Source organism: Anas platyrhynchos, chromosome 1 (assembly GCF_047663525.1).
Source record: "Anas platyrhynchos isolate ZD024472 breed Pekin duck chromosome 1, IASCAAS_PekinDuck_T2T, whole genome shotgun sequence".
Classification (NCBI taxonomy): Eukaryota; Metazoa; Chordata; class Aves; order Anseriformes; family Anatidae; genus Anas; species Anas platyrhynchos.
Genome location: NC_092587.1, coordinates 186,088,081 through 186,108,797, shown reverse-complemented (window position 1 = coordinate 186,108,797; position 20,717 = coordinate 186,088,081). Strand labels below are relative to the sequence as shown.

General features: G+C 39.9%; 1 protein-coding gene across 3 annotated transcripts in view; it reads left to right on the top strand.

Moving 5' to 3' along the window:
* WASF3 (WASP family member 3) overlaps positions 1 to 20,717 on the top strand; it is a 65,362-nt gene that overhangs the window by 1,516 nt on the left and 43,129 nt on the right. For all 3 annotated transcript variants that reach the window (XM_027469517.3, XM_027469503.3, XM_072032658.1), the window contains exon 3: positions 18,641 to 18,733. The gene's annotated coding sequence lies outside the window, so the exon portion shown is untranslated. The remainder of the gene's footprint in view (positions 1 to 18,640; positions 18,734 to 20,717) is intronic.

The window sequence follows — 20,717 nt, the reverse complement described above, 5'->3', positions numbered from 1 at the left end:
TTGGTGTTTTTATGGCTAGTGGAAATATGAATGTAGTTACTAAGCAGTGAATGGAGAGGTTTTGTTGTACATGAAGTAATAGTTGAACAAGTCCTTTTTCTTTTTTTCCACAGCTATTTTCTACAAATAGAGAACAAATAGAAAACACTTTTTAATACAGAATACAGATACAGAAACAGTAGTCTTGGTTATACTCAATAGCTAATGAAATTACATGGTCTTTGCTAATTTTTCGGTTTGTCCATGGAAGTAATAAAACGACTTTATATGTTAGAAATAGAATTGCTTGTGCTTTAAAAAAGCATGCTTTCATATCAGGAGTACGGTATGGAGGCTGTGTGTTTGGTTTATATGGTTCAACATGTCCTACTCTCAATAGCAGCATAAACCTGCTTTGTTTCTCAGTGTATGCTGTCTGTACGCCGTACTTCATTTTCAGAGCACTGATACAAACTTCTTGTAGACTGGTTGCTCTTTGTGACTACTTTAGCTCAGGTATATACAGATGGGAAGGTGCAGACCACGTATTTATATGAAATAAGTGTCTGTGGGCAGTACTCCTCAGTGAAGGAAAGTGCAAGAAAGTCATCATGTGACATGGTAGAAACTTGGAGCTAATAGTACTTGTATACAGTGACTAGCAGGACAGGATTTCTAACAAGCAAACCAGAGCAGATATTTCAGAGCAGAATGAAGAGCTAATGGTAATTAAGTCGTTTGTGTTACCTGGGCAGTGGGTAGCTCGAATGCCTCTGAAAGTCTTAATTTCTAAATTAAATGTCCTGCATGGACCCTTCAGTCTTGGTGTAAATTGAAGTGAATGGAATAGTAACAAGCCTTGAAGAACCGCTCGTCTTGTAAAAAGATAAATGTATGCAGTTAGATCTTTGTTCTTTTGAGACCTCCCTTAGCACCACCTTCTAAATCTCTCCTGACTACTTTTAGTGAGGAATGAGCACGAAATTTGTTTCAGCTAAGGCTGTCCTTGCAGAGCTGTCTCTAGTTGCTGGTGGGAGTTCAGTTTGCATGGTGTGGTCTTGGTACTGAACCCAAATCTGAAACAGAGTGGATAACACAGCACTGTTTGTCTTTTTTTTTTCCATTCCAAGTTCTGTTCATATCTCAACTAATTGATACGTGGCGCCAGTTAAAAGTTTTGGGCTTCATGGACTTCATTGCTAAGACTTGGTTTACAATATTGACAGGGAGACACTGTCTTCATCTGGCTGTCTTAGTTCTCCAGTTCTGAAGCCATCCAGTATGTGGAGATGTTGATAGGACCAGACTGCAGCTAGGTGCCTTCCAGCCTTATCCGCAGCTGTACTCTACGTTCAGAGGCTTCCTTATGCAAGGGGTGCCAGGTCACAGGTAACAACTGCTTGAAAGTAACAACTTAGTCTCTTAAAAGAGCAGAAATGCAAAGAGGGAGAGGGTATTAATTTCTCCTCCATATGGAAGTCTCATAAACAGAATTTGTCATGTAGGAAAATCAGTGGCTTAGCTAAGAATCAAATAAAAGCACCTTGAACCTTAGCTTTGTTGCAGAACTGCTACGCCACACATTTTCTCCTGAGAACCTAGCCTGTGTTTAGAGATAATGATGAAAATAACGTGAAGTTACACCATATTTATTTGCTCAACTTTAACCTGTGAGCGCTTTCCTTCACACTTATTTTAGATCCAGCTGTTCAGAAGCCAGCCTGATGTAAAAGCTATTGAAATGTTGCATCGGAGTGTTTTTTTTAACTGGAGAAGCAGCGTGTTTTTTTCATCCTTCTCTTAGAAACTCAAGTTGCTGAAATATTTTTAGCTGCTGATAGATGTCATTTCTTTTTCCTCTGCCAAAAGGGGAACAAAACATTTGGGAAGAAATTAAGAAATTTGCGTGTAGAAACAGCTGAAGATTAAAATGGAAGACTTTGTGGTCACTTAAGTAGTGAAATAGGAGGTTGTCTTGCTTGATTTCTTTATTTTTGTCAGGTGACAGCACCGGAGAATTTTTGTTGAAGGCTTGTTAGTATGATGAGCATGTATTAGATGTGTTTGTGCTTCTGAAAACAAATCTAGTTTTAGGGGTTTCAGTGTTAGGTTTTTAAAGGGACTCTCAAACACTCAGCAAATCAGTTTTCCGATTAAATTTTCTGCCATTAAACATTTGGTATTTTCTGTGTCCAGAGTCAATTGTTGTATTTATTTTTTTAAGCAGAATTTTAGTTACTTGTCTTCAAGATTTTGGAGCGCCTTCCTGCCGGTTGATTACAGATGTCATCAATTTGTTCTCTTAGGGTTTTGATAGCCAAACATAGCCATAGGGGTCAAGACGGGGGGCAGTGGGTGTTAAGTATTAAGTGTGGAACATCTTTATGCTAAATGTAGTTTATTTTTGAGTTGTCATTACTCATGCCCCTTGAGAAGGCATGCTTTAACTCTGAGTTAATTATCTTTTGTAGTTTAAAGAATATATCTGAAAAGCAGAAAAGCTGAGTGTTACTTAGGATGAACTTGATTAATGTTTGTGTTATTTTTGACTGGCTTCTGTGTTTAAAACAAAAAAGGAGTGACATGTTTTCCCATCGCTTGCATGCTAACAAATGTGTTATATTTAAAGCGTGTTGTTTTTCTCCTAATCATTCATAGTTTTGAATCTCCTTGCAAGAGTGTTTTGGTTGTTGTTGTTGTTGGAAGTGCTGCAAAGAACTGGCACAAGAACTGTTGAGTGCTGAGTTACAGAATTGGCTAGGAATTAGTGAACACAGTAACATAACTAAAATAAATGTCTTGGACGTGGCCAGCATACAAATATTTTGGCCTCATTTTTTTGAATTAATCTTGCATTCTGTAGATAGTTAGGTTTTATAATAGTTTTCAGAATATGTTGCAGCCTTTAAAATGCTGGCAAATGACATAAAGTACGTGTAGATATCAATGGTAATTTGAATCTTTCCTGAGTTCATATTTTACAGTCATCCTAATTGTTACAAAGAGGAGTAATCTATGCTAAGGCTAACTTCCATTAATCTGTCAGAAACAGCATTTTAGGCTGACTCAAATTAATTTTTTTCTTGTCCTAGTAAAAACAAACAAACAGGGTTTCATATGTGTGCCTGTCTTTACTCTCTAGTTCCAAAAATGAAAATGCTATTTCACTGTTTCTTTGGCATGACCTTTTATTGCACATCCCTGTTGTTGAGGTTATCCCAATGTGGGAACTACAGAATAATTAGTTGTGGTAAAACTCTATCAAATGTTGTTTATTTACACAGCAGTACGCACAGATAAATTCATGTTGATGAAAATATTTATCCCCATGAAGCTCAAACGAGACAAATTTTCTTGGAGGCATACACAGTAGTTGTTTCTTCCCATGCTGTTGCAAAAGCATATTTAAAGTTGGTTTGACTGTTGTAACTAGTGTTAATATGCTTTTGGGGAGCTTTTTGGGTGTCTGAATATGCATTTGGTGTAGAGCTCTATGTGTGTTATGGTGACTTTTCAAGTTCTCTGTAAGCCTTATGCTGCTTGCTGATAGAACTTCAAAATCAGGCAGGAAAGTTTCTGGTGTAAGTAGTGAAAATGCTGTTTAATGCATGAGCTAAATGAAATTGGTAGATAAAGTCTTTAACTTCATCGCAAGTGTTACTAGTGATTATAATTCTTCAGACATTTGAAATTTTACATGAGCCTATTATATGATAATTTTCTGGTAGGTGAGGAAAGCTGAAAACTCTTCTGCTGTCATCTGGCCTTTTGTCTTTTTTTCTTCAACTTTCTTCTTCAAAGTCATTCCTCTATTCTTTTGAAGGCATTGTCCAGCTTTCGGGTTCTTGTCTACAAGCACATGTAACTATATTCTATATATCCTAATGCTGCTTGCTGAACAGTTACATATTAAAGCGGGGTGCTATTTGGATCAGGGCTGTGCTAGCAAGGTGCGGGGGCTTCTGCATCGTGTTGGCTTGAGGTGGTCTGCTTGGGTGACCGTGCTTCAGAGGGTGCTGCATGTGCTCTTCCTGTTGGGTTTGCCAAAGCCTTAATCTTTCTGGGGCACGTTTCTTAATACCTAACACAGTACTGCCCCGCTGTTAATGTGTTAGAGGTGGCTTGTGGGAATACTTCTTTCTGTGTGCTTGTTGGGAAATGGAGTGATGCTGTTTTCTTGGAGTGCTGTAACTTCTTTCTTGTGTTCATATCTTTCTACGTGCTGCTTTAGCATCCTGTCCTTTGGGTTGCTGGGTAATTAATTGGCTGTTAACATCCAGTAATATTATGGATTAAACTGTCATGTTTTCTTCATGGTTTGTGAAGCATGTTTAATGATCTTCTTGTGCTGGTAGATTATGAAGGCAGAGGTCACTGATGGCATAAGTATGCCCCCAGTGGATATCTAACATGACAGGTAGGATGTAATAACGTTCTGGAGGCCACAGAGGACTTGAGTTTCAGAGGCTGTTTATGAGATAGCGTGTGCAGTGTGTGTGATGATAGGAGCTTGAAAGTCACACGTTTCTGAGCTGGGATGTTAGAAATTTCTCTTTGACATTGGCAATGTTAGCGGTGTGCTTGTCTTCAGGAGCAGCCCTGGCATTGTGGCTGCCTGGCCTCAGAGGTGGAACTGGGTGTTGCGGTGTGATTGCACTTGACAGGAGTCCTGCTCTAGGCACTGGCTGTACAGGATGTACTTGGCCAATGGAAGAAAATTGGGTTTTCTTAAACACTGTCATTCCTACTGTCTTTTATGTGCTATATACAAAGAGAAGGCTGTATTTATTTAAAGGTAGTCACGTTATTTTCTGTATGTCATGGCAAACTGAAGAGCTAGTGGATGCTTGTGTGTCCACATCCTTGGGCTGATGAGGTCATCAAAGCATAACTGTGTGCTGATAAAACTATCTGCTTGTAGCATAGAAGTGCAAAAATATTTCCTTTTGTTGGTGATATATTCATAGAAACTGAAGCTGAGCGAATCACCACATCAGTGAAGACTGAAAACCTTGTATAACCTCATGAAAATGTTTTATGCAAGTCTAGTTGCTAATGCAAAGAGGGCAACGTGAATTAAGGCTGTGTGTAAAGGACATTGAGTAGAAGTTGGGAATTTCTGAGCTGTGCCATATTTATAGCTGGAGAACATTACATGAACTGTGGCCGTCAGGACTTTCTTCCGTTGACCAGTTAGCCGATTGTCTGTCCCTCACTTGCTGTAGAGGGACTGTTAGTAAGGGCTGGGCTTCAAAATGAATCCATGGGTGAAATTTATTCTGATGCTGCTGATGGTAATGGCCTGCATGAGTCTGAATACCCCCTCATGAGTGTCTGTAGTTTAATGCCTGCAGTCAGAGGTGCTGCATGCCGCTGTTGCTCACTCCTCCTTGTTCAGTAGCTTTTTCTTGCAGCCCAGAACTGCTGTTCCTGTTGCAACGCCTTCCTTTGGAGGTCAGAAAAGGGCAAACCTTCTTTTCTGTCTCGTGCTTCTTATGTCCGGTAAGGTAAGGACAGTTTGGAGTGCTGTTGTGCAGCTGAGCAGAGAGCAGCAGCACAGGTTAAGCAAGTGAGCAGTATATAACCTCTGTATCCATAACAGGCAATGGCTGGAGGATTTGTAGATTTCATTGATGACAGACACAAAATATCCAAATGTTAACAATATTCCAGCAAATGTTGGATTATTTTTTTTTTGTGTGGTTGTTTTAAAAACCTGTAGTGGAAAAGGTCACTATTTCATGGTGCCAAGCAAAACTGTTCATTTGCGACGGACTTGATGTTTTCCTACCAGAGCAGTAGGCAGTGGTGGAGGCCTGGAAGCTTGTTTTCTTCTGAAACTTCAAACAGATTGTTTGTTCAATCTGTTTCCAAACAGATTGGAAAGTTCTTCTGCATCATTACGTGTGAATGAAGAGTTGGAACTTCTGAATTAAATCAGGGGCTTTAGTGAAAATTTGGCTTCTTAGTTCTTTCTTCTAGTAGTTCGAGCTTACTGTTGAGCTTCCTAGCAAATGCTGAAATTCTCTGGAACTCCTAGCAGCATGGGTTTATTGCAGAATGATTTCCTGGGAAAGTAGTGCTGTTCATTTAAAGGTTGGCTGCTGCTCTGAATGCTTGAACAGATGCAATCGTGGAGGAGATAACACCACTTCGAATGAAGCCTACACTTGATTGTTTTAACTTCTGTGCCGAATTTGAAGGCACTCGTGTATTACTTTGTTTGCACACAGCTTGAATATTTAAATCCATTCTAGTCAACGTGTGCCAATTTAAGGGCTGGAATGGGGCTGCAATTAATCCTAACTTACATTTTAACAGGTTTTCTTGCTACAAATGTACTAAGTGGTTTAGCATCAGTTCCAGTTTATCCAACTTTGTCATAGGAGTTCAGTCATTTGCCAGGCTGTGCTAGCAAAACAGACCTGCAGGTATGTGGAAAGCCTCATCCTTTCTGTCTGCCCTTCTTTTTACAGCAAGCAGCAGGGAATAACATTTCTCTCAGCAGCTTCATTTTGTTCTTGATGGTGGGGATCCTGTCTCCTTCAGCTCAGCCAGCTTGTTTCTCTCGAAGCTCTCCATTCTGCAGATCCTAAAGGTCTTGCACATCCCCATTGCAGCGTTGCATCATATTTACAGCAAGCTGGAGAGCTGCTGTGTGGCAAGCATGAAATACCACAATGTTGAAGCGAGGAGGTACAAATGCCTTCAAGAGGAGAGTCTGAGAATGCACTAGGGTATAGCTGTCCAGTCCTGTGCAGATATGTAGCTATTACAACCTTTGCCTCTGTCATCAAACATTGCTCATGCTCTTGTAGAAAATCTGTCTTGAAAATTAAATCATTCTGTGATTTGGGCTGGGCAACTCCACAGGTTTGTAGATCAGATTAGGAGAATACTGGGTTACACCTCAACCTACTGATGCTGTGAAGACAGCCCCTTGTGCCTCGCTGCTGAATTTCTCTGCTGGATTTGCCCTGCTAATGACAGGAAAAACTTCCATGTTGGCAGACCAATAAGCAGTTGGGTATTTTTATCTGCAGGATTTTTATTAGGCTGAAATAGCTGCATCTGAAATGTTACTGGAAGATTGTTGGAATTTGATTTGCCATACAGCTGTATGCTGCACTTCAGACTCCTGCAGAAGATACACGTTTTGCAATAGTGTTGTTCTGATTGCTATACTAATAACTCTGATGGTCTTTATAAGCTCCTGAGGCTTCTGCTTGTGTTGTGTAGAAGGTGGTAGTTCTCGTGGTCACGCGTAGCTGTGTGGCTGAACTGCTGGCTGCCTGGCTGGGTGCTGGGACTGGGTCAGCAGCCTTCAGGAATCTCTGTACCTTCCAGAGCGATGGCAAGGTCCTGTATGAGGGGATTTACATCTCTAGTTGCAAAAGCTGCTGGGAAATATTAATTAAAATTCCATCGCTGGGGAGAGTTTCAAAACTTCATTTGTCTTAGAAGATGCTTCAGAAAGATTTTCTTACATTGCCTAGTGAATTGGTCCAGTTACCATTTCTGTGAGTAATTAACTTCTACAGCATTAATGAAGGATGAAATACAGTACTGCAGCAGCTTGAAATGTTGTCTTAATATCGTGGCTTTCTGAAATGCTCCGAAGTGTCTCTCTGAAGTACCTGGTTCAAGTTGCACACTTGTGTTACCTTTGCTGTCTCTTCATTAGCAAGTGTTGCAGCAGCAGTGGTGAAAATGCTTTTGAAAGGCAGATAGTGAGGTGGTATTGGTTTTTATTTTATTTTGCATTTTGTGGTAGTGGCAGCAGAAAACCCCAAATACAATCGTTTCCTCTCCCTGCCCTACATCGTGAGATAAAGCCGTTACCACTCTGGGTTGTGTGGTACTTCCTCATCTGGATTTTCTGTTCTGCTTCCTCAAGCTGCAGATTCACTCCTATGTGCTTCTTCGGAATTCTTCTTTTACTTCCCTTTCAGACTTTCTCTTATATCCTACTATTCCCTGCAAGAAAGAAATGTGTTGTGGTAAACTTCTGCTTTATGCCATTTCTGGTAAAAAGCCACAACCCACAGATGCTTTTTTTTAAAAGAGTGAAATGCTTGGAGATGTGTTTAAAAAACAAACAAAGAAAGAAGCACACAAAAAACCCCAAACAAACAAGAAAGTCCTCCCTCCCCTGCTGCAGTCATCCCAAAAGAAACTTAAGATGGGGGAATGTAGATGCAAGACTTCAAACGCCTTGCCAAACGTAAGCCCTTCTTTCCTCTGCCGAGCGAGCTGCCTACTATCAGATTTCTTCCAACCACAGAATGTTGTTTTTGGCAGGAACATCAGTAGGAGTATTCTCTCTTTTAAACAGTTGTTGTTTGGAAAACAAGCATATGTCTGGCATCATCAGGGGTTTCTAAAAGAGGAAAAAGCGACTCTATTTTCAAAATGTAGTAAAACCGTGTTCTCAGCAGAATCGGATGTTAAATGGTTTTTGGAAGCTTAAGCGTAATGGCGCGTCATTACAGCTGCCTGTCGGGGTTGGAGCAGGGAGCACAGTTAGACCTTAAGCTGCTGAGTGTTAATCACAGCCTGGCAGCAGTTCTCCGCTGAGTTACTGGGTTCTCAGGAAGCCCGGAGTCAGCCTTTTACAGAAAGTCAACTTCTTGTAATTTGTCAAAGCTAGAATTTAATGCTGAAGTTCGGATACAAACAAAGAAGCTGTCAATTTACAGTTGTTGTAATTTTAAAGTTACTTTAAAAACCTACGTCTATAAATCTGTAGCTTGAGCATCCCTACTCTCTGTTGTCTTGGTTAGAGCTATGGCTCTTAAAGCCTTTAAATAAGCATCAGGAAATACACTGAAGTAAGCCTTGTGTGCCTAAGGGGTGACAGCCTAAACAATGAACAGCTTGGATTTGTCGGTCAAAGATAACTTTATTCTGTTTTACAGGTGAATAAATACGGCAGGCAGCAGTCCCAGATGTCTAATGAAGTTAGCTGACATTCATTAAATGTCAGGATAAGAATGGAGAAAAATAATGTTTTAGTACAGGGAAACATTGAGGAGACTTAACTGTGAGGGTAGGAAATAGGGGTGTTGAACCTGCAGGAAGAAAAGCAGTGATGTTAATTGAGACTTACTGAAAGTGATTATATTCCCTTTATGATGTTCAACCTCCTGATATTTTAGAACTGAGATATATATGTAGAAAACCTTGACACTAAAGCTTGATTGAAATGCAGACCTTGAAGGACAAGCCTTCTTTTGTTAGAAATGCGTTTTTGAGTCTTCTAAATCCACTTTGAACAAAGCATTAATAAATGTTAAATAAATGTTATTGTAGGAAAGATAAGGCTGTAGAAATAATTGAATTCTATTGTGAATTAATTAATTCGCATGATACCACTAGCATTCCATAAAATACAACTTCGTACACTTGCTGAAGTGAGCAAAAAAGCAATGAAGTGTTGATCTTCTTCCCTTGTTCAAAGCACGCAGAACTTACCGATCTAAATCTAATTTTACAGGGTGTTGAAAGGAGAATAAACTTAGCCGAAGTGGGAAGCTTGAGTGTTAATTTTTTCTGTACGCTTGAAACAACTTCTGGTGATTTTTGAGTAAGGAAAAAAAAAGTGACTAATTGAACAGCTGGTCCACAAGGGTGAAGTAGTTTCAGGTACCTTATCTCCCCCACCCAAAGTGTGTTAGTTAATCGTTTTGTGTAAGATTGGGAGTAACAGCAGTTCTCTCCAGGGATGGCTACTGATACCATAAAGGGTTAGGAGAAAGTGAAGATCTCTCCCTTATTAATGCACAGTCTTTGCCAAAGAGATTTTTTTTGTAGCCAAGAAGAGCCTTCATATATCAATCAACTGCTCTAGTAATAGTTTTCACCCACTCTTTATCTATTTTTAATAGCTTTTGTTCCTAATGGACAAATAAATCGTGCTGGAGCTGTTTGTGCTTGGGGCTGAGAGCATATCATCACTTCCAGCCATTAAATCAGTGTCCTCATCTTGTGCAGGAGGAAGCAGCCAAGTTGCAAAGGGGCATGAAATCCAAAACCACGCCTTTTGTGTGGTCTTGCATACTTCTGTTTGAATTTTGCCTAATCCCTTTTATTTGGCTTCTTACTTCAGAAGTGCAGCTGGTACAAGATTACCAGTGGTGGGTGGTGGGCATTTTATTCTGCTTGTGGTTTTTGTTTTATGCTTTAGGGGAGGACATCGCTGGTGCTGCAGCAGCAAGGTGATATCTGGAAAGTTATCTTAATCCAAACTGTAGGGTGTTAAACCTCAATCTCGTGGGGAGCCCAGCAGGGCGAGTATTGCTCTGTGGGTTCTGGTGGTTGTTGCTCTGGCTTTTGGCAAGGTGCCCTCCTCCATGGCTGCCTACTTGGCTCTGGTTTCTTTATTTTGGCCTTGTTTTGAAGGACTTAAACATGAGGCTGTTGGCTGTCCTAACAATACCTTGTCTACTTGGAAGTGGCAAGGTGTCCTTTTAAAGTAGCAGTCCTGGTGCAGACCTTTTAGGTACTTACACGTGAACCTGATAATACCTACTCTTAAACAGAACCCGTTTTGGAGGGCAGGGCATCTTTGTGCTATTGCTGTCCCTGAAAGTGAGCTGGGTGGGAGGTTTGCTGCCTTGGGTTTTCTCTCATGCATGTCAGCAGCATGATTAAATCTTTCTGGAAGTCTTCTTTTGATCAAAAGACACCATGGATATAGCTGTCTGGCTAGTAAAGCACATGTGTATGTAGAGGCCAATCTTAAGTTTGCATTGGTATGGATGTCCCAGACATAAAGATAACACAGTTAGCACTAACTATTTAGTACCTGCTTGGCTTGGGTCTTCCCTGCGTCGTTTCTTTTTAAGTGGGGTTCCTATGGAAAATCTGTAACAAAACACCTAGAATAAAAAAGCCAATATGCATCTGTACGGTTAAAAGAGAAAAAAAAAAGGCAAAAAAACCCACAAATGTGTCCTGTGAAATCAGGAAACACTTTGTTCCTCTTTGTTCCTGCAAAAGATAATTAAGAAAAGGATTCTGCACCTTCTGGGATGACCTGGTCCATCCATGGTACTTGATGCAGAGTTTGCCAGGAGTTTTGTAACCTGTGATAACACAAGTGGTCAGCTCAGGTGATGGTGATGCTTATAGCACCACACTGAATTTTGCTCACAGACTTTAGCTATGAAGAGCTACATGAACATTTCACATCCAGATGACACGTGGTGGAAGAGCAAAGACCTGAGGAAGCTCTGAGTTCTCAATCTGCTGTGCCTGTACGTGCTGGCTTCCCCACATCCAGCATGCACGTGCCTGTGTTTCTGAGCAAAAGCTCAATGCACTTTAATACCAGCACTTCTCAGACTTTCAACTGACTCTCCCTTTTCTCTAGCAGTTCGTTCCTCTCCTGCTCTTGCGCCAGCCTCAGCAGCTGTTAAGCAGGAAGGAGGAAGCCATGTGTGTCACAGCTGTGCTGCTCCGTCCCTGTCCTCCGGGATATGAAGCCGCAGCCCCAGAGCACTGCGTGTTCCTATGGGAAGATGTGGATTTGAAGCTGTGCCACATTCCCTGCAGTCCTTTCCCTTTTTTCCCTTCCTGGAGCAGGGCAGTCAGCGTAACCAAAAGACTTGATAGCTTCCGTTTTCAAGCATGAGCCACACGCCTGCTTCGGACCTATTTGCTGCTGCCTGGCTGGGCATGGCATCGGCTTGGGCACGTGGTTCCCTTCCTTTCCCATCTGCTGAGTGGTACAGAGTAGCTTTTGCTCTTTGCCTGAACCAATTAATGTGGATTTCCAGAAGGTCACTGCCTTCCAGCAAGCAGTTATCCCTTATAATCTAATTTTTTTTCCTGAAGTCAAGATATTTCGCATCTTATATGTTGCCTTCACAAGTTAAATGCAGATTTACAATCTACGTGTGTCATTTTCAAAATCTTGAATAGAGGAAGGCAATGGGATAATTGCAAGCATCACTGGAATGGCTGTTTTTATGATTTTTATGGAAGACTGAAGGGGGAACATAGGCAAGAGACTGAGAATAGTGTGGCATACCTGCAGTTATATTAATACGAACTGCTAGGGGAGATCGAGAGTACACATATAATAGTGTACATACTAAGAAATTCAGGTGTTCTTTTGGAATATTAAATTTGTTCATTAGATACAGTGTTTTTCATTGTTTCCAACTGTCTTCATGGAAATTGTGTTTGTAAGATGCTGGTTGCTTCTCCCAAGCAGAAATGCCCTCCAAATAGAAAATACTGACCGTATAATACTGACCATATCTATGAAAATAATACTGAAACAATCTGAACAGTAAAACTTACTGGACTGGTGAAACAGGGAACAGGCCAACTTAATCTCTTGCTTGGTTGGTGTTGAGGCTGATGGTAAAGCAGTAGAGAACCTAGATGAGTTAAATGGTTAGGATAATGAAGTTCATGAACTGCTTTTCCTTCCTTAAACATTGCAAAGCAGAAGTGGTTTTAAAACTCCTTTTCATTAAAAGAGACTTTAATTAAAACCATAAAAATCTCCTAACAGCAGACATGATGGTGTTAAGCTACTTAAACTCTTTTTTTCAAAAGAAGTAGGTTCTATTTCAAGTGCTTCTCTGTGATTTGTTCAATCTTCCTGAACTGCTTCTCTACATTGAGTGAGACTAAGAAGGTCATAGATCCATGCAGAAGTGCTCGAGTGACTGGCCTGTAAGTAGAAATATTAGTAGTAAAAAAGGACCAAAGCAAACAAATGGTGCATCTGGCCTTCTTAAAATAGAAAGGTTTAAAAAAAAATTAAAACAAAACCCCTTGAGAAATAGGGATGAGCATGAACCATGTAGTTAATACTAAGGTATGGTAATCTCTTTCAAGAGCAGCTCCCTAGCTGGGGCGTAAAAGGAATAATTAAATTATTCCCTTTATTTTAATTAGAAACTTCAGCTGTTAAGAATACTGTCATTCTTCTTTCTCCCTTCTCACCCTCATTTTTTACACAGTAGTGCTCTTAATTGAACCTCATAGGTCACTGTGTCACTAACTATTTAATTCCATTGAGTTATAACTTTATAAGTGGTGGTTCTTCAGTGATTTGCAAGTACGATAGCTAGGTCTGTCTAAAACCAATTCAAAACACCTTTTGAAACTAAGGTGGGTTTCGTTTTTTTCCAATTTCTCTTCACAGATGTCTTCTACTATGTCCTGCTGACATTGGTTCTAAATAATGTAAATAATTACTGTAATTATAGAATAAGGGAATTTGAAGAGGTTACTTTGTTCACAAAGCGTTTTCAAGCACCTGCAGACTGTAGAATTTCCTTCTTTTTAGAAAGCATGCTGACTTTTCTGATTTTTTTTCAGTGATATACTTTATACACGCGTTTATCATTAAAATATGTATATGTGTAGATACTTCAGCCACTGAATAGTTTCTGTGTTTATATGCTAACGCTTTTAAAGGAGTTATAAGAACTGTATGGGAATGGGAATAAAGCAAAATGATTACCGTGGTGTCTTTTGATCGCAAGTTTTATATCAAGATATGCTGGATTACTGTGCTCTAAAATAAAAAGCTACAGGCTATTCTGTGGCACCTTTTGAGTGTTTGCCGTGTTGTCAGGCAACTAGAATTTTATTTTGGATATGAAACTAATCCACTGCAGTCAATGCCTTTTTTCTTAAAGTAACTCTTGTCTATGTATTGGATTTTCATCTGGTATGTATCTAGCCCTCAAATCTTTGCATCACTGAAGGAAAAAAATCAAGATAGCTTAATGTTTGTCTCGTACTTTTTGAATTTCAGAAATGTTTTATTTTCCTTCTTGTAAATGTAAGTCATCTCTCTTAAATATTAGGATGCCATTTAATTTAGGAGAGAAGACTACAGCACCTGCCTGGAGTCACTTTCAGTTTATTCTGTAGGCCTGATCCCTCTGACTGAAAGCAGGGCGCTGGACTAAAAAGTCAGTTTAGCTAATTCTGGCGTTTGCTGTAGTCTGCTTTTTCATTCCACATTCCTGCATAAAAACTAAGTGTTTGGAGTAGTTGGGAGATGTTGAGCAGATAGAATAGGTTTTAGTTGCTGTTTAGATGTTCTTAGGCTGCTTGGGACTTAGCTATCAGAAGTTTCAATACATCTTCTAGGTGAAAACTGAGGTTTACTTTTCTAAAAGTAGGTTACTAGATGCTATGTCTTGAATGAAATGGGGGAAGGGAGTGCACAGCAGACAGCCCGGTGCTTGCTTCAAACCTGAGCAGAGTCACTGACGCTACAGCAGCCCACTGCTGTAAGTCATTTTCATTAGCATATGAAGTGAGTAGATGAAGAAACTGGGAAATGACTCGTCGCTGATTATTGCGGTTTAGTTCTCACTGTAAAGGCCTTGTGTATAAAAGATGTGTGTACAGTGATTTTTATAGATATCTGTAGATATATCTATAGATACCTAAAGCCATGATAAATGGTTGGAACTAAACTGCAGTGATACATACATCTCATGCATACCAAAGTATGTACATATGAGAGAAGACTGTCGATAAGAGATGATAAATCAGTTTACAAATAGGTTTCTTATCTCAGCCAGGTGTTCAAATAAAGGATGTGGCCTCTGAGAACAGCACCAGAGTGAAGGGGAAATATTTCCATGATCCCAGGTCTATGCCACAAAGCATCTTTTCTGCTAGGGTGAGGGGTGTGCCTCCTGTTCTCTGACCAGTGTTGAACTGGAGTGCTCTTCTATTTCTTATACACTTCCCCACTACATGGAATTAACTATGGAGTGATGCGAGTGGTTACTTTCAGCTAAATCCAGAAGTGTAAATGTCTTGTCCCTGCATGGGGCGTGCCAGGGAGAGCAGCCGCTTTCCTGGTCCAGCCTGTGACCATTTTTATAGCTCTGGTTCCACAGAATGAAGCTGGCTGTTGGCTGTGTCCTGTGGCAGCACTACGATACCAATAAGGGCAGTCTCACTGCTGCTTCCTTCCCTGTTGTGCTGCTTCATAGATCTGATGTCTTTCCTTTAAAAAAAAAAAAAATCACATCAGTTCTGTTTGCCTTTTTTCTTTGGCATTCTGAAGCCTTCCAAACTTCACTTATCCCCTTTGCCACATCCACTGCTCTTTCTTAGTGGAGCATTTAACTTGAAGGCTTGTATCTCCATCTTTCTCACCTAGCCTTGGGCTAATCTCTTTAATGATCCCACAGGTTTTCTTTCTCTCTCGGGTACTTAAATATACATAGCACCTGCCTGGATGTTCATGCTTTGCAGTATCTGCTAACCACAAGAAATGAGCTTGCTCCAGAAAGCAGAATTTAATGGGTTGTTTTATTTTAAGAAGCATGTTCTTAAGTCTTAACTGACAGAACTATGCTATATAAAGCCCCTGTTGGGTGGGCAGGCAACAACTAAAAACACGGAGCCTCTGTCCTCTGGGGAAGGTCCATCAGAAGCAGCAGTGTTACTGAAGTGGATCTCCAGTTTGCTATAAAGCCAGCAGCACTCTTGAACAGAGTGCTAGGGGGCATCTCAGGGCACTGGGGTTGGAGCTAGGAGGGAGCTCCTTCCACTCTCTCCCTTTCTGTAAAGGTACGTTCTGCACGTCTCTGAAGAAGAGTGCTGGCTGTGCTGAGAGAAGGAGCAAGCTAATAAGATGGAAGAGTGCCGTGAGGTTAGGATTGTTCCTGATGAAGGTCTAGAGACTGTAAATGCTGCCAGAAAGCACTGTTAGGTGTTTGACATCATCTTGACATCCCAGTTGACTTTTTTTTTTTTTCCTTCTCAGGGATATTAGGCATATTTCTGTGTCAGTGTTTGGGGAATCTCTTCAGATTGAAGATGAGAGAGTGCAAGAGTTGCAACTGGCTGTTGTGTTTGGTACTGGTCTAGTAAGAGACCTAGAAGGCAGTCATATTTGTGGACTCTCTTTGGACTTGGCTTTGTTTGCAGCAGAGGATCGGTGCTGACTGCTAAGGAAGAGCACTGTCTTGGGCAAGCTCTCGTCACTGAGGTGCCAAGGAGGTGAGATCTGGGGGCTGCTCAGTGCTAGGATGCTCCTGACCTGCTTGGGATGTCTGACAAACCAGTGCTGATAGTGGCTGTCCTCTGTAGGTGGTGCAGTCTCTGAAGATCTGGTGGAATTTATCTGCCGTTAAACACTTCGTGTTTAAGATTTTGATAGCTTCTGGTTCAGACAGATCTCCTCTGTCAATGATGGTCAGGCAGGGAATATTTTTTCACCATAATCCAGTGATTGACAAGGGATGAAAGAGACACTGGTTATTCCAGAACAGGCTGAATGTTTTAGTTTTGTTGCCTGCTTTAAAGACAAGTTCCAAGAGCCTAAACTCATTTGGAGGGAATTTGTCACAGCATCCAGTGCTCCCACTGCCACCAAGGCATTTCTCAGAAAGATACAGAGAACAAAGTTGTCCGTGGAGAGCTCAGAGGGCAGATCACTCTCCGCAGTCCAAGGACGGCGTATTTTTCAACTGAGTGCATCTCTGGATGTCTTTGGAGGTTTGGAGTTCAGACTAGACAACAGCAGGTGAATCATAAGTTGAAGACCACTCGGCAAACACTGCTGTGTCTTCCTCCTTTGTGCTGCACCTCTGATATGCCTGAGTTTGAGACTGGGATCTTTAGACCTAGTCAAAACATAAGACACTTTCTAGTTACCTGTATCAATCTCAAACAAACCACTGAGGATGGACCACCAGGAACCCCCCTGGTTTGAAGTAATGACTTTTAATAGCTCTTCTGCAGGAAAGAAAACAAAAGCAAACAAAAAATCCCACAATGGAAGTACTTCAGACCAAATGGGACCTACTCACTCATTGATGTATGGTTCTGCCTTTCAAAGACCCCAGAAACTCTCTGGGTTTGCCAGATGACTGCTGTAGAGGTTCAGTAGTTCACAAGATTTTAGTTGCATGCTTTAAGATGGAATGCATGCAGGAAGCTACCGAGGCAAATCAGTACTGAAGATCTTAAATGCTTCCATGGTGAAATAGGAAAGCAGCTGCTGCTTGAATTCAAACTCCAGCTTTGGATGTCTGTATATGAAACCATGTTTCAAAAACCTTCCCCCCATCCTACAAAGCAGACTTGAACATAAAATCCTTGTTTTACCATTTTGATGATGACCCACTGTTTGGATACTTTTAATCCTCAATCTGTATAAAAGTTATGTCTTGCATTAAATCCTTTTTTTTTTTTTTTTCCATGGATTTCAGAGTTAATCCCCTGTATGGCATACAGCTCATTCTTTAGAGTGCTTACATACTAGGAGTCCTGTTTAAAAAGTTTTAAAGCATTGGTTTTAAACAATATTCAGCTATCTACACATTCGTAATCAAAGCTCAGCGTGTCACACATTCTGTACCTCTAAAGTCTTACCCTGTTGAAATTGTTCAGTACTTTCTGTAACTTAGTGACAGTAAATCAAATGGGACACTGAGCAGGGGAGTCACTGATACACTACATAATAAGCATGTTTTTTTTTTTTAATGCTTTTGTTGGGGTTTCTTCTTGAAGATTTTATGGGAAAGAAATAATCCATTCATAAGGGAGTGTGTGCATTCAGTTGTGCCAGTAGATGGACATTGCTGGGTTGTAAGGGTGTACTGAGATGTCTGTATCTCACATTGCGTGCACCTGCAATATATTTGTAGTCATAGTTGTGTCTTAATTATAGAAGACAATGAGAAAGTCTTGTGTTTCTTCTCTTATCCCCCTCCTGTGTTCTCTGCCTTGTTTTGCGTTTTTAGTTTAATATTTTATTTTTTTAAATAAATAAAAATCAGAAAAATGCCCATTGAGCACACAAAACTTACTGACATTGGCCATGTCTTGATTTAACTGTGCAAAGATTTATACCTACCCCTGAAATGTATGTATGTAAAGATAGTTAACCTCACTTCCCCATGAAAAATGAACAAAATTCGCATCATCACTGTTGATGTGGTAATTGTTGGCATCCTCCCCATGGGAGCTTCATGAGGACCAAAACCTTGGCCACCTGGCAGATGTTTGTAGCCAGTTAACAAGGGGGCAACGTTGTCTGCAGTAGGTGTCCACTGCACCACCACTTTCTGTAACTGAAGTGGGGGCACCATTGTGTTAAAGCTCTGATATTTTGAGGATGAAGGAAGCTTAGGAAGGGTGGTGAATTATTCTCTTGGAGCTGGGGTCTGCAATACTTCCATGGAAACAATTCTTAATTTTTGTAACAGGGTCTCATGTTTTTAGGTGGTTTGTTTTAGTGAGTATGTGTTTAGTAATATTTAATCTAGGGTGAAGTATCTCACTGGGACTTAAGCCTGGTGTTTTTATTATGCTTGACTGTAGGCCATTATCTTCCATTCTCCTATCCCCGTAGTCTTTAAATGGGCACATCATGTTTTCTCTGTAGATACTTCCAGTTAAAAACAGAGGCATTGATTATAAACTAACACAAGCAATCTTTTGACCTTTAAAAAATATAATTAGGCTCTAGCATGGTGTTAGTGCTTAGCTCAAAATAGTTAAAAGCATGTGTAGAAACTCATGCATGGTTTTTAATATTTTAATGGATCAATGATCCTGTGTGTTTGTTTTTTTTTTAATGCATATCTTCAGATTGTCATTTTGATACTGAAAAACAAAGTTAAAATTACTTTGATTTTGTCTTTCTCTTTTGCAGATAAAGCCACCTGAGTGCGCTACCAAGTTACGGAACAGCTGTCTTTTCCAACGTATAAACAGAAAGGATATTTTCTGCTTCCTTTTTTAAATGGTAAGTCGTTCAACTGAGCTCTTACTGAACATTGTCATGTACGAATCTGTTACACAAGCTTTGGAACTGTGATAAGTCCTTAAGCTGAAGACCAACGAGGAAGTCTAGAAACTGTCCAGAAGGTTTTGAATCAAGATTGGAAAGGAAGCTTATTTCTCTCATGTCGAAAATATGCTGTATTAGGCCGAGAAACAAACGTCAAACACTGCTAGCCCAGGAGACTGGTATAATCTAAATGCTAATCTTATTGTGTAGAAAACAGAAATACATTTGTGTTTGTGGATATTAATGAAATATCAGATTTAAAATTTGCATCTGCTAATTACTTTTGCCCTATATATTCTGTGCTTTGCTGATGTGTCATCATAGGGATTTAACCCAAATCTGATGAAGTTATGTTTGACTGCTTGCCTCGAAAAGTGTTAGCACATAATAAATTACTTAAATTTATTGATATTAAACTAGCTTTCTGTGGAAAAACCCTTCATCCCCCAACTATCTTGGCTGGGGTGTACATATCCCACAGACTTCTAGATGGGGAATACCTTTTGTGTTGGTGAGAGAGTATGGAAACAGCTGTGGAGCACTTTCTTCATTGTGTGATGCAAGATGATGCATGCTGATTGGCAGAAGTCCTACGTTTAGCACCAAAGTTTAGGCAATTTTTTTTAGCATAAGTAAAGCTGATTTTTTTTCTTTTAAGGGACTGCAGGTCTGACTACTACTGCAGTGGGAGGTAGAGAAACCTTTTAAGCAGGGGGATAACGTGGAAGGCAGGTTTAGTGCCCTTCTGCAGGGAAGGGGAGGTTAAAGATAGTATTAACTACTTCGTAGGAGAGAATGCTTTGCTTTCCTCCAGTCCTGCACCAATTTGTGTGAGCACAGGTCTTCCCTGTAGTTAGTCCTTACACATGGTCACTCCAATAGCTGTCTTTAAGGCACCTGATCTCTCCAGGATCTGGCCCCCGGACTCTCTAGTAGCTGATTTTACAGACTTCTACTGTGTATGGAATTAAAGATGACTGTCACATTAACTTTCACTATTTAGGATTTTTTTTACTACTATAACCTTAAATTGTAACAAAATTCACTTCAGATGTATTTCATCCTTTGCTTGTTTTTATTCATGGGAGATTAGAGATGGTTGTTACAGGAATAAGAACCTAGTTTTAGGATTTTTTTTTTTTCTATGTAAGTCATGTTTATTCATAAAACTTTAAGAATTATTTTGAGATTTGCAGTTCATACTCAGTGTAGTATTACAAAATATCTCGTGCAGGTTAAGCATGATTTTCATGTGGAGTTTAAATGAAATGTATCCAGAGTTCAACAGTCTGGTGTTTAATATAGCTGAAGGGTATTTAAAGACAATGCTGAACACACTTGAAAATAATCAGCCTTTTAACAACAAAGAAATGTTTTTTAGCAATTAAACATCACTTTGAAGGAAATAGTTTAAACAGAAAGGAACAGAAGAATACTAAAAGCTAATTATAGTAAACATAAATTCTAATTCTTTGAACACTGATTGTTCATGCATCACAAATGCTCTAATAGAACATACATTTGGCAACTCCTCCTGGTCAATAAATGACAGGCCTGTAGTCAAATTAATGACTGATTTCTAAACAAATGTAGTTATTTTCAGCTTCCAGGGATTTCCCTTTTAATTCATAATTTTTGAAGTGTCTTAATTGGCCTATTTTGCATATATAGTAAGATGTTTTCATTTTAAATCAAGTAATTCTTATTGTCACTTGGATTGCAATTGTGCCTCGTCTCTTATTTCTCTTATTGATTCTCTGGATTTTCTAGTGTACTTAAGTAATATAAACACCCCCAAAAGTTGTCAAATTATTCAAAATGAAATACAACTGTTAAATGTTTGAAAAAGGTACTGATTCCATAACATGCCATCCTATGTAAGTAGTGCACACTTTTTTTTTTTTAAGCTTCCATTGTAATCCTACAACGCTACACTACA